Source organism: Crinia signifera, chromosome 1 (assembly GCF_055691185.1).
Source record: "Crinia signifera chromosome 1, ASM5569118v1, whole genome shotgun sequence".
Taxonomy (NCBI): domain Eukaryota; kingdom Metazoa; phylum Chordata; class Amphibia; order Anura; family Myobatrachidae; genus Crinia; species Crinia signifera.
The window spans coordinates 374,519,376-374,534,063 of NC_139217.1; the positions used below are offsets into that span (position 1 = coordinate 374,519,376).

General features: G+C 44.1%; 1 protein-coding gene across 3 annotated transcripts in view; it reads left to right on the plus strand.

The window, feature by feature from the left end:
• CAMKK2 (calcium/calmodulin dependent protein kinase kinase 2) overlaps nucleotides 1-14,688 on the plus strand; it is a 133,989-nt gene that overhangs the window by 12,634 nt on the left and 106,667 nt on the right. Inside the window, exon 1 of one of the 3 annotated variants that reach the window (XM_083151370.1) lies at nucleotides 4,833-4,908. The exons of the other annotated variants lie outside the window; for them this stretch is intronic. The gene's annotated coding sequence lies outside the window, so the exon portion shown is untranslated. Of the gene's footprint in view, nucleotides 1-4,832; nucleotides 4,909-14,688 lie in introns of those variants that run through there. 3 annotated transcript variants of the gene reach the window in all.

Consider the following 14,688-nt stretch of genomic DNA (forward strand, 5'->3'; position numbering starts at 1 on the left):
ATTTGCAGAGATGTACATCCCTGAAAAATTTATTTGTATCGACGAGTCCCTTATACATTTTAAAGGAAGGGTTAAATTCCGCCAGTACCTTCCCAGTAAGAGGGCAAGGTATGGCATAAAAATGTATAAACTGTGTGAAAGCACCTCAGGGTACACCCACAGGTTTAGGGTATATGAAGGGAAGGATTCAAGAATTGAACCGCCAGAATGCCCCCCCTCCCTCGTAGGTGTTAGTGGAAAAATTGTCTGGGATTTAGTGCACCCCTTCCTGGATAAAGGTTATCACCTCTATGTGGATAACTTTTACACTAGCATCCCCCTGTTTAAGGCCCTTGGTTCAAGAGGTACAGCAGCTTGCGGTACTGTGCGCAAGAACCAAAGAGGCCTCCCAAAAACGCACATTGCCCAAGTACTGAGAAGGGGTGAAAGCAGGGCACAATCCACCGAAAATATGTTGTTGGTCAAATATAAGGACAAGAGGGATGTCCTTATACTGACAACAATTCATGGAGACAGTACCACCTCCATCCCTGTACGAGGTACCAGTACCCACACCTCAAAACCTAATTGTATCCTAGATTACAATAAGTACATGGGCGGAGTGGATCTTTCAGATCAGGTACTGAAGCCGTACAGTGCCCTGCGGAAAACAAAAATCTGGTACAAGAAGCTGGCCATGTATATCATCCAGATGGCACTGTATAACGCTTACGTGCTATTCCGTTCTACCAGCCAGAGGGGGACATTTATGCACTTTCAAGAGGAAGTCATAAAGGGCCTAATATTTGGGAACCAGCAGGCAGAGGGCCCCAGTACTTCTAGTACTGGCCCCCGTATTGTACCAGGGCAGCATTTTCCTAACGAAATCCCCTCCACTGCAAAAAAGGGCAGGACACAAAAAAGGTGCAAAGTTTGCTATAAAAAGGGAATAAGAAAGGATACTATTTTCCACTGTGAAACTTGCCCCGACAAACCCGGCCTATGTATAAAGGAGTGTTTTAAAATATACCACACATCTATGGATTATTAGGTTCATCATTTCACCGTGCTTCGGGGGTCTTGCTAATGCCACATAGCACCCACCATTCATTCCACCAGAATCTGAGCTGCAAAATCCAAAAATCACTCCTTCCCTTCTGAGTCCTGCCATGCACCCAACTGGTATTTTTTGGTCACATGTGAGGCATTGCCGTACTCGGGAGAAATTGGGGCACAGATTTTGGGGTGCTTTGTCTCCTTCATTCCTTGTGAAAATGAAAAATTTTGAGCCAGAACTGCATTTTTGTGTAAAAAATTTAATTTTTCATTTTCACTGCCCAGTTGTACCACAATTGGTGAAACCCCTGGGGGTTTGAAATGTACACTATACCCCTAGTTGAATTCCCTGAGGGGTGTAGTTTGCAAAATGGGGTCACTTGTGGGGGGGTTCCACTGTATTGGTGCTTTGGGGGTCTTGCTAATGCGACATAGCACCCACCAACATTCCACCAGAATCTGTGCTGCAAAATCCAAATATCACTCCTTCCCTTCTGAGTCCTGCCATGCACCCAAATGGTATTTTTTGGTCACATGTGAGGCATTGCCGTACTCGGGAGAAATTGGGGCACAGATTTTGGGGTGCTTTGTCTCCTTCATTCCTTGTGAAAATGAAAAATTTTGAGCCAGAACTGCATTTTTGTGTAAAAAATTTAATTTTTCATTTTCACTGCCCAGTTGTACCACAATTGGTGAAACCCCTGGGGGTTTGAAATGTACACTATACCCCTAGTTGAATTCCCTGAGGGGTGTAGTTTGCAAAATGGGGTCACTTGTGGGGGGGTTCCACTGTATTGGTGCTTTGGGGGTCTTGCGAATGCCACATAGCACCCACCAACATTCCACCAGAATCTGTGCTGCAAAATCTAAATATCACTCCTTCCCTTCTGAGTCCTGCCATTTTTTGGTCACACATGAGGCATTGCCGTACTCGGGAGAAATTGGGGCACAGATTTTGGGGTGCTTTGTCTCCTTCATTCCTTGTGAAAATGAAAAATTTTGAGCCAGAACTGCATTTTTGTGTAAAAAATTTAATTTTTCATTTTCACTGCCCAGTTGTACCACAATTGGTGAAACCCCTGGGGGTTTGAAATGTACACTATACCCCTAGTTGAATTCCCTGAGGGGTGTAGTTTGCAAAATGGGGTCACTTGTGGGGGGGTTCCACTGTATTGGTGCTTCGGGGGTCTTGCTAATGCGACATAGCACCCACCAACATTCCACCAGAATCTGTGCTGCAAAATCCAAATATCACTCCTTCCCTTCTGAGTCCTGCCATGCACCCAAATGGTATTTTTTGGTCACATGTGAGGCATTGCCGTACTCGGGAGAAATTGGGGCACAGATTTTGGGGTGCTTTGTCTCCTTCATTCCTTGTGAAAATGAAAAATTTTGAGCCAAAACTGCATTTTTGTGTAAAAAATTAAATTTTTCATTTTCACTGCCCAGTTGTACCACAATTGGTGAAACCCCTGGGGGTTTGAAATGTACACTATACCCCTAGTTGAATTCCCTGAGGGGTGTAGTTTGCAAAATGGGGTCACTTGTGGGGGGTTCCACTGTATTGGTGCTTCGGGGGTCTTGCTAATGCGACATAGCACCCACCAACATTCCACCAGAATCTGTGCTGCAAAATCCAAATATCACTCCTTCCCTTCTGAGTCCTGCCATGCACCCAAATGGTATTTTTTGGTCACATGTGAGGCATTGCCGTACTCGGGAGAAATTGGGGCACAGATTTTGGGGTGCTTTGTCTCCTTCATTCCTTGTGAAAATGAAAAATTTTGAGCCAGAACTGCATTTTTGTGTAAAAAATGTAATTTTTCATTTTCACAACCCAGTTGTACCACAATTGGTGAAACCCCTGGGGGTTTGAAATGTACACTATACCCCTAGATGAATTCCCTGAGGGGTGTAGTTTGCAAAATGGGGTCACTTGTGGGGGGGTTCCTAACTTTTAGCATCTTATGGTGCCTAGAAACCTACATGGTGCCTAAAAAATAATCTCATAAAAAGGAGGCTCCAAAATCAAGTAGGTGCTCCTTCTAATATGAAGCCTGTGGTTTTATCAACGTGCACACTAGGGCCACATATAGGATATTTATGAAAACAAACGAATTGGGGGAATCAATTTTTAGTCACATTTCTCTAGTAAAATCTACTGTGTTCCTTAGAAAAATGTATTAAAATTGCAAATCTGCAAAAAAAATGAAATTTTGAAATTTCACCTACACTTTGTTTTAATTCCTGTGAAACACCTAAAGGGTTAACAAACTTCCAAAATGCTGTTTTGAATACTGTGAGGGGTGCAGTTTTTGAAATGGCATCATTTATGGGGGTGTCTCACATACAAGTCCCTCAAAGTCACATCAGAACTGAACTGGTCCCTAAAAAATTCAGTGAAATTTTCTTGAAAATTTGAGAATTTGCTATTCATATTTTAAGCCTCCTAGTGTCCAAAAAAATTAAAAGGATGTTGAAATAATGATGGAAACACAAAGTATACATATGGTCTATGTTAGTTATTAACTATTTTGAGTGGTATGATTATTTGTCTCACAAGCAGAAAATTTAACATTTTGAAAATTGCTAAATTTTCCATTTTTTTACGACATTTTGGTATTTTTCACAAAAAACACAGACTGTATCGACCCAAATTTACCACTAACTTGAAGTACAATGTGTCACGAGAAAACAATCTCAAAATCACTGGGATAAGTAAAAGCAAAAAAAAGTTATCCCCACTTAAGTGATACATGTCAGATTTGAAAAAAAGGGCTCTATCAGGAAGGCAAAAACAGGCTGCGGCGGGAAGGGGTTAAAGAATGGTTTCTGTGGACAGGTCAGATACGCCTGATGCTAGGTGATAGACTGGTGGTCTGGGATTACCATAGGATAATTTGACCGTTAACCAGGATTGTGACACTGGCTGGAATGCAACCTTGTAACCTTCAACTGTTGAAATCCGTATGAATGTCCTAACTGCTGTTGGAGAAATCAGAATCGGCTTTATTGGCCAGGTATGCTTGTGTATAGTAGGAATTCTATTTGGATTGCTGTGCAACAGCCAGGGTAGGAACAAGTAACAATGACAGTATAGGTATATATCACACGTACAAATATGCATTAGAGGTATTATAATGGGGAACATTTTTTTTACTGAGCAGTGCAGCACCCAGGCAGCCATTCAGCGGCACCACTTGGCGATTGTACCAGCCAGATAGGTAGACAAGTAAAACAGTACAGATATAGGACACGTACAGGTATGCACTAGATGTACTCTAAAGAGTGACATGGACATGGGGAGCATATATTTACTGCAGCGTTCCAGTGGTGGTTGGTGCGAGAGCCATTGTGGGCGGTGGGGGGAGGTCACTGAGGCCTGGGGCTTGAGTTGGGCCCTCTCTGGGCTGAGTTCCATGCCACAGCCCCCCGATGGTGTAACCATACCTCCTTCCTTGGGATCTGGTGCGTGGTAGTCTGGCTCCCGCAATCTGCCCATGCTGGAGGAGAGTGGCTGGGGCCTGCAGATGGAAAATCCTTCACTATCGGGGGTCGCCGTCTCTGGTAGTCAAGCTGGGTGCCGTGGCGGTGCGCCTGCCTGTCCCGGCCAGGTCCTTCTCCTCGTCACTCCTGTCTGGGGGGGATTTGTGCCAGGTCCTCTACTTTAGTATTATCATGATTAAGCAGAAATATAATTTTTGCTTTTGGATGTGTCAGCCAGGGAAGGGGTTAAGACGTGGGATCTGCTGCCTGTGTCTCAGTGTTTAAAGTGAATCTTTTTCCCTTCTCGCCAGAAATTAGACTCCTGTAAAGGCGACGAGCTGTGAATTCTTGTGCACTCATCTCCCAGATCTGAATTCATGTCACACAGTAAGTTTGCATTTAATGAGGCCGAGGATAAAAGAGGACAATTGATACAATAACAAGAGAAGTCAGGGGTTAGGCGTACAATGACTGTAACCATTTCTGATGCGTTTTACTCATCTTGAATAAAGTACGCGGTTTTGGTGTCTAATGAGGAATGCGCTGTAGCTGAGAATTTAATCAATTTAATCAGTAGATAGTAGAATATACATGGCTACAGTATATGAAATCTTGTTTGGAGGTAGGTGGCCACTTCAAACATTACAGCGTTAATGGGGTGAGCTGGATTTAATTTAAAGCTAATTTCTGTGGATAAACTTAGAAATATATTTCAATTCTTACATGTTCACTGCTGAGCAGGACTGTCGACTGAATTGTTCAGAATGAGGTTACCATTGGAGCAGGAATTTCCGTATAAGCCTCTGGACCTTTTAGTGGTGATGGAATCACACAGCCGAGTCCTATTTTTGTGCTAATTGCACACTTTATACCTTCTTATACCTTTTACAGTACAGCAAGGGCAACTCTTATACAGTACAAGAAATTCTATGTAATATTCATGTAGTGGTTTAAAAAAAAGTAAAAGTTTATGGTAGCTCTAGACAGATTAACTATTTGTAAAAAAAGTAATAATAATAATATTTCCAAATGTGCAAATGTGGACATAAAATGAGGATAGGTGCTCTGACAAATTCCTATCCACTTATTTATCTTTGATGCCCTTCCCTTTCCTCACACTCCAATCTCCCTGGAATATCAATTGTCATCCAATTGCATAAAGCCAAGGTTTTTCCATTATGTGTGTTCATATAGTCCTATTGGTTAAAAAGATCTTAAGTTGGATACTTGTGTTTGGCCAGTCTTTGTCAAATAGGAGCTTTAATTGCTGTGTGACATGCCATCCCACCTCACAATTTGTGGAAACACATTCTATAAATTCCCAGGAGCGGACACTTCAATTTGCCTTGGCAAAGTCTGTGCCACTAAGACTTAATGCAAGATCTTATTGCAAAGCTATTCATCAACTTTCCTCCTTTCTGCAACAACTACTCTTACCAGTTTCTGCATGAGCTTTTCCTGAGATTGCTGTTACCCAAACTCAGAAAATGACCCTAGATGAAGGGGCTGCCTATCACACTTCATGTACAAAAACTCTTGTATAGAGCAGGACGTCAGACGCATAAACCCCCAAACTCAAGTAACATATAAGGCTATAATCACTCAAATTTCTCATCTCTGTTCAAGCTTCCAACACCATGCAATTTTTTATTAATGCATTTAGATCACTTCTTACACCTTCAGCACCCAACCTCTGGCTACTATAAGTGTGCAAGATCCAAAATGAAATGGAATTCTCTTCCTCAGCCAGCAACCTGCTCAGTTCCTTCCCTGAACCCTCTGGCACCTTCTCTTTATTTGATTCCTCAAATTAAGTTGAAGTACCTACTCTCTTCTCACCTTCCTACTCTACTACCTCTCCCCTGGATCCTATACCCTTACAAAATCAGTAGAGCTCTGTCTCCTGTGATCATCCCCACTTTAAAATCGGAAATCTCTTATCTGCTGCTATATTTCCATCACTATCCAAACATGTAGCCATTATTTAAAAATGGGATTTCTCTTCACTCATCCCTGGGACACTGCTCAACATTGGGATGTAGGAGGTTCCGAAGGAGCCAGGCACTTATGCTAAAGACTTGAGAGGCAGGCTCCTCCCTCCTGCATCCCGGATCTCTTCAGTTTCATTTTAGGTGCCCACCGGAGTGGGTGCTATGCTGAAGGGCTGCTGGAGCAGCCACAAAGAGAGCTAGCTAGGGTGTTTGTTTGATTTTTTAATTCATTTTACACTTTAGTTAGGCAGGCGACAGTGTGAGAATACTTTTAAGAATCCTCACACTGACAGCGCAGCAGGGGCTGACAGAAGCGCATCCTGTCAGCTCCCTGTCTGCTTTCTCAGTGCAGCGCTTCTACTTCCGATAAACAGGGGGGGTTGTCCTGGGCCCTGGGGGACTCCGAAGCTGGCTCCCTGCATAGGGGGATCTTGGGCGACAGGCACCCCGCGATGGCGCCCGCCATCTTGGATTGGGTTTCCTGGCTGAACTCCTATACAGAGGTCGCAGCCAGGTACAGGAGCTCACATAGTGGTCAGTTCCATGTGATCCCCGGAGAAGGGGAGTCACGGGAATGAAGGAATCCTCTATAGGGAGTGGCTGACGGGGATTTTAGGCGGCAATACCTGGTTCTCCCCGCTGCAGCAGGGACTTGGTCTCTACCCTCACTCTGCATTTTGGCACCTATCTACACTGCACGGAGCTGAGAGGAGTAAATTCTCACTGGTACAGAGTGGCTGGATTCCCTGAGGCGACGCTATCCCCAGGACCACGGAGGGTCCTGCAGCAGACGGCTAAGTACACTGCATATATTGCCTTGGTACTGACGCCTGACTTCTTTTGCACTGTGTGTTAACATGACTGAAAGGTCTGCTGTTGCTTTTGGGGAGGGAGTGTTGACTAGGACGCAGAACTGCAAGTTTTGTGGTCTAAATTTAACCCCTGAACAGATGGACCAGGGGGATGTTTGCACCATATGTGATGCTGGGCCTGGTGGTGCGCAAGCCTTGAGGGCTGAGCAACCTGAGCCGGAGAGGGCTGTATCTTTGGGTCAATCTGTGACAGCCCTTATACAGCTTTTGAACAAACAGGGGGAGGAATTGGTTAAATCACCAAGACCATTGTCATCCTCTCAGTTTTCAGGGGGCTCCATTCCTCCTTCCCAGGGGGACCCTGCTTTTCTTAAGATAATGCAGGAGACAGCGTTAGGGGTACAAAATTTGAATAGTACCCATATGGAGCAGTTTAAGGAACCCGGGAGCTCCCTAGGGGTATCTTTCTTCCCCTCCTATCCCTGCTATGGGGTCAGAGTCACAGTTTTGCCAGTTCAAGGTGGAGCTGCATTTAAAGACCCTGTAGATAAAAAATTGGAGGGCTGTTTAAAAGCTGTTTTTGAAGGTGTGGTCTTTACACTCAGACCTGTAATAGCTTCACTAGGAGAGTTGGGGTTGTCCGCACGGACTACTTCTATTTATTGTATTTTTATAATCAGTTGTTTCCAGATTTTACTTATGTGGTCAATCCCTCATTAAGTTCTGGAGGTGCTCCCTGGGAATATTACTAGTTTACTGTAATAGCTTCAGCCTGGGTGTCAAAGGCTATGATTGTCTGGGCCTCCACTTTGGGTTCTCTTTTACAGCCGGATTCTAAAGGAATTTGCCTTGGCTGAGAAACTTAGAGCGGCAGCTGAGTACATCTGCGAAGCAGGAGAAGAGGTAGTCAAGATGGCTTCCAAGGTGTCTGCCACGTCTGTTACAGCCAGGAGGGCCTTATGGCTCAAGGCTTGGGACGCTGATAATGATTCTAAAAAATCTTTAGAGTCCCTTCCCTTTAAAGGGGAATTACTGTTTGGTTCTGAACTTGAAAATCTTATCAAACAGGCCATGGGTGGTAAAAGTACCGTTTTACCATTGTCTTCTGGCAAGCACAGCAATTCCAGGTTTTCGGCCTTTCAGCAGTCCTTTCGTCCCTCCTTTAAAGGAGGTGCGTCTGCCAGAGGTACCTCAGGTAGGGGCAGATTTTCTGCTGGAAAAGGCAGAGGTCCAAGATCCAGGTTTGGCGCCTTTTCTAGAAAGCAGGCTTCCAAAGGTGAGGAAAAGCCCTGCGCATGACGGACTGGAGGCTCCCTGCTCTGGAGCCAGAGTGGGGGGGTCGCCTGTTGCTGTTCAGAGACACTTGGGCACGGTCATGTCAGGACCCCTGGGTACTCAATGTGGTTTCCCAGGGATACAAAATCAATCTGAAGGGAACTCTTCCAAAGAGATTTCTTCCAACGCCCCTACCCAGGGAGGCTCGCCTAAGACCAGCCCTTTTGGGGGCAGCGAGGGCTCTCGTCATCAAGGGTGTAGCAGTACCTGTACCTCGAGAGGAACTAAGGAAGGGGTTTTACAAAAAGTATATAAAAATAAGTCTTCGGTCTTTGAAGGTTCAGTTATCAGCTTTGTCTATATTCTTTCAGAAAAAAAGTAGCATTGTTACCAGAGGTGCAGACTTTCTTGCAAGGGGTTACTCGGCTAAAGGCCTCCATATAGACAACCTCTGGGTCCTTGGGATTTATCCTTCGGTTTTACAGAAACCGCCTTTTGAGCCGTTAACATCTGCATACTTAAAATCTCTAACTTGGAAGTTGACCTTTTTGTTGGCTATCTCTTCAGCTAGAAGGGTTTCAGAGTTAGGATCATTTGAATCAGGATATTGTTATTCCAGTGTTTTCCTCGTCTGAGGGGTTAAGAATAGGGATAAGTTAAGAACTTTGTATGTTGTACGTGCTTTGCGCATATATGTGGACAGGGTTAAAGAAATTAGTCAGACCTGTTACTGGTGTCTTACGATGTTCATAAAAGAGGATGGCCTGCTTCTAAGCAGATCATTGCTAGGTGGTTGAGATCTGACATTTCTTTCGCTTATACAAAAGTGGGTAGATCAGTACCTTCAAAGATAAACGCTCATACCACTAGATCAGTTGCTACCTCTTGGGCGGTGCACCACGGTGCTTCGGCAGACCATCTATGTAGGGCCTGGTCTTCTGTTCACACATTCACAAAATTCTACAAGTTCCATGAGTTCGCGTCGGAGGATGCCTCATTTGTGCGAGCAGTGATGAGAACTGCAAACCTGAGCGTACACCCTCCCAAAGGACTGGCTCTCGAACGTCCCAATGTTGAGCTGTGTCACGCGGATGAGTAAAGAGAAAAAGGGATTTATGTAAGAACTTTCCTTGTCAGAATCTGTATTGGTATGTTACTGAAGGTCTTTTTTGCCATCTTGGATGTCATCTCACCACCTCAAACTTAATCTTTGCAAAACAGAATTAATAATATTTTCAATAGTAGTTACCAACCGGGTAGCTCTATCACTGTTGATGGCAAGCAACCCTTCTCCACAAGCTCCCAACTGTGCTTTGGTCTCCACATTTAGTTAAAAAAATCCTGTTGCATTCATCTAAAAAACACATGCCATGCAGAAACTCTGATTTTTGCTCTCATCTCCTGCATTGATTATTGCAGTAGTCACCTTAATGGTTTCTCCAGGACAGACTCTCGCCACTAAAATCCATTTATATACATTTTTTTTTTTTTATAGAAGGCTCTTTCTCCAGTAGAACTTAAGGCATTTAACAGAATTAACAAAATACAGTACAGGTATTGTACTTATCATTTATATATATAAAAAAAAATACAGTACAGAAACCATGAAGTGCAGAAAAGCTTTTCATTAAATAGAGATCTTGGAATTATTAAAGGGACAATGACAGAATTGCTTGCATAAACAGGAAAGTCTAGAAAATGGCTTAAAGCTCGACCCCCAGATGAATTACAAGTTATTCTACTCACTACTAAAAGTCCATAACTTACATTTAATAGTTATTGAATCAGGCAGTATGGAATCAGAAGCAGCTCCAGGTACCTTGTCCCCTGTTTATTTAGTTCGTTCAAAGTCAGTAAGACAATCTTGAAGACTATTTGCTATCTCCCAGGTAGTCAGTGGATGGAAGTTAGAATAAGGTGTTTTGTGGCCGTAATGGGGCTTGTTGGGTAACAGCTTTGCAGCTGTGTTATGTACCAGCCAGAAGCGATACAGGTCTTTTGCTAGGAGACCACTGTAGAGGGCATTGCAGTAGTCTAATTGAGATCATAGATTCATTCAGATCTTCAGACGGAATTACGTGCTTGCTTCTGGCTAGGTTCTTCAGGTGAAAGAATGAGGATTATATTAATCTAATGACCATTATCCAAAGCTACGGAGCCCTGAACATTCTGTGGCACACGACCTGCAAACCAGTTAAGTTGATCAATTTGGGCTCAAGATTAATTTTTCTTGCTTATTTAGATTGAATTAGCACTTGGAGTCCTAAAGAAGTCTGTTGGTGTTCATCTGATAACAATTGCTGACAGTGTGGACTCCTTCAAGCTCCTAGGAACCACAATCTCCTGGGACCTTAAATGGGGGCCCAACACTGATACTATTGTTGGTAAAAGCGCAGCAGAGGCTGTTCTTCCTTAGGCAACAGAGGAAGTTCAACATCCCATAGAAGCTTCTGCCCCTCTTCTACTCCGCAATTGTGGAGTCTGTATTTGGCTCCTTGATACTGGTCTGGTACAGCTCCGCCAGCAAGAGAGACAAATGCATACTCCAAAGGTAGTCAGAAGAACTGCAGAGATCATTGGGACAGACCTTCCCTCTCTCCAGGACCTGTACCTGTCCAGAGCAAAAAAACAGGCAACTAAGATAGTCAAGGACCAACTACATCCTGGCCATGGCTTGTTTAACCTGCTGCCATCAGGCAGACGCTACAGGGCAATTCCCACCAGGTCCACCAGAAGCCTAAACAGTTTCTTCCCTCAAGTTGTTCACAAGTTGACGTGTGAACTCATGAACACCTTACTGTCTAGTCGCGCCATAACCCTTTGCACATAATCTTACACTGTGTCCCCTCAGAATAACTTTCTGTATGACTGTACTGTTTATACTGGTAACTGTTTACTTGTTACCTACCTGCACAGCAAACTGAAAACAAATTCATAGTATATGCAAGTATACCTGGCCAATAAAGCTGATTCTGAAGAGTGAGGATGAGTATTTATGAATGATACACTTGCATAGGTCCCTGTGTTTCAGTACTTATGTGTAAGGACCCTCTAGAACAGGGCTGGGCAACACCGGCCCTCCAGATGTTGATGAACTACACATCCCAGCATGCCTTGCATCAGTTTCAGCATGGCCACATAGCAAAACTAATGCAAAGCATCCTGGGATGTGTAGTTCATTAACATCTGGAGGGCCGGTGTTGCCCAGCCCTGCTCTAGAACATAAACCTCTTTATGAATGAAGTATATTTGTCCATGACCATTGATCCACTAATACCACATTCTCATTGCCGCCCCTGCAAAAACCCGGGTTTTTCGTGCCAGATTTTTGGCGGGGCACATAGCATCTCAGCTCGCAGACTCCCTTCAAAGTGCACCGCAGACCCGGGAATATCCTTTGTATGCCCCTTTCACACTGCTTCCCCTGGTCTGCCTGCCTGCCCACAAGTGTGTGGAATGTAATAGCAGCTATGATCGGCTGTTTAAAAAGCAGCTTTTATTGGCTGGCCAAAGATAATGTCATTTAAAGCGGCCTTTTTTTCACCAGCACAGTGCATTGATTTTTATCATGGCTATTACCCCATTTAATAAAATAAAAATAATAATAATAATGACAAGACATTTCTGTTTTTTATGTACATAGTTTATTTATACGTATACAATATAAAGTGCTTTTATTGCATAATACTGACGCCTAACATCTGTACAGGCCAGCCGAACAAACTTGTAAACCAAATAACCAGTTTTACAACTCTTGGTAACAGGGATAGATAAGGCGTTGGGCAGATGCAGGCTGCTCGTCACTATGTGGACCACCCGCATACTCAGGGGTACGACGAGTAGTTGGTGGAGGGTGTGCTGTTCCAGCTGTATACTCTGGGGCCTGGCAAGGAATTGGTGGAGGGTGTGCTGTTCCAGCTGTATACTCTGGGGCCTGGCAAGGAATTGGTGGAGGGTGTGCTGTTTCAGCTGTATACTCAGGGGCATGGGGAGGAATTGGCGGAGGGTGTGCTGTTCCAGATGTATACTCTGGGGCCTGGCAAGGAATTGGTGGAGGGTGTGCTGTTCCAGCTGTATACTCAGGGGCATGGGGAGGAATTGGTGGAGGATGTTGTTTTCTAGCCGGATACTCAGGGAAATGATGTGGCATTGGTGGAGGGTGTGACATGCTGTGTGCCACCATGTTTCCTTGGCCTGGGGGAAAAAAAATTGTTTGCCCTCTGATATACATTAGATAACTACCCTGAAAAGTATTACGTGGTGGCTGGGGCTGTGCATAACCTTGTGTCCTTCATAAAAGGCTATTAAGAAACCATTTGCATCTATCGATTGTCGCGATTTATACGCTCATGCATACCAACAATCGCTGTAAGGAAAGAGTTCTGTAGCTCACGCTCATTCTCCATAAATTGCTGGAGGCGAGCATCTTCATGCACTTGTATAGATTGATCCATTTCCTTCAGGTGTTCGAGCATTATGGTGGTCATGCCTTTGTGGCTTGTTCCATCTCTGTGGCCCGCTTCTTCCGTTGTGGAACATTATAAACTATGGGAAGAACAAACCCAACACATTACCACAGCAGCCTATAATATTGATATTTCTGTACCTTTCAAAATTACATTGTTGGTGACCATACACTAGGAACCCACCATAAGGACTGCATACTGTGTTCAGGCTGGTCAGGGGGGGGGGATTGCGGCCTACTTCTCATTCAGACCTGTTAGCAATGTTGCTGACAGGCCTGAATCAGATCCCTACTACACACATGCATGTTGGTGTTAATTTGATAACAATACATAAATAAAAAAGCAGTGTTGGCCGATACGTTCTTGAGGCCTGTTCCCTTCTGCACACTAGCTATATGCTGCGACATTTTAAAAAATAAAATAATGTGTAATATTGGTGTGTGGAAAAGTAGGAAAAAAAACTTACTGTTGGTGCGTAACTGCGGATGAGGACTCTCGGTTTGGTGTGTCGTTTCATGGGTACTACCTTCAGCTCGGTGCTCTGTTCCAGATGCTGATGGTGGTCTCTGTCCTGGTGGCGGTGAAAACGCTGATGATGGTTCACCCACTGTGGAATTCTGCTAGAGAAATGATGTATTCAGGACGTCATCTTGGACTGAGCAGGATGAGTATCTATGGCCTCCAGGTCAATTGGTGATGCTGCTGCTGCATTCTCAGAACACACACTTGCTGCACTGCCAACCAAACTGCTGGAGGAGGACAGTGAAATGGGGTCAGCCAGTGCAGAGTTCCCAAAGATCACATTGCACTGGTCATAAAATGACCAGTCCATAGGAGCACCACCACTCTTCCTCCTATTTAGGTCATGGACCTTAGAATACTGCTTGCGCAGGGCTTTCTGTTTATTCACTACCTGTTGCTGTGTTTTTATGATGCCATGGGCAGGCTGGATTTTCACTATGTTGTAATAAACTGTGAAGTCCTTCACTGTGCCAGTCACTTGCTTTTTAATCTCCTCCTCTCCTCTCACAGCCAGCAGCTCCAACACTCCCTCATCCCTCCAGCGCGCCATCTCTACTCTCCTCTGCGCAGCATTAAATGGACGTCACATGTCACCTGATTACATCCCCCAATGAGCTTGTTTTTTGGCATCTTGTGTGAAAAACCGGGGCATAACACCTGGGAATTTCACAGAGACTCTTTCACACAAAGACACGACACGGGAAATTACCACTCGCCCTGGCAAATACCCAGGTTTTTTCGGCAGTGAGAACGGGTTATGAAAGGTATCACTCACATAAGGCCACCATCTTTATACCAAATGCAGTAGAACAAATGAACCTTTGTGGCATTCTCAATGACATTTCATACACATATCGATGTGGTGTGGCATCTAGCTGCCTCCAGAGAAAATAAGCAGGAACTAATAAACTGAACAAGGCAGTAATTAGATAGTAAGTGCCTTGGATGACATTGCTCGGAGGTACTGTAACTAACAGTTAAAACAAAAATGGTTTTGCCAGTGATTGAGTTCTGTACACTGGCTACATCTAAGTGTAATTAGCCATAGACATTATGGGGTAAATTTACTAAAGGAAATTTGCAAAACAAAATAGGTGTATT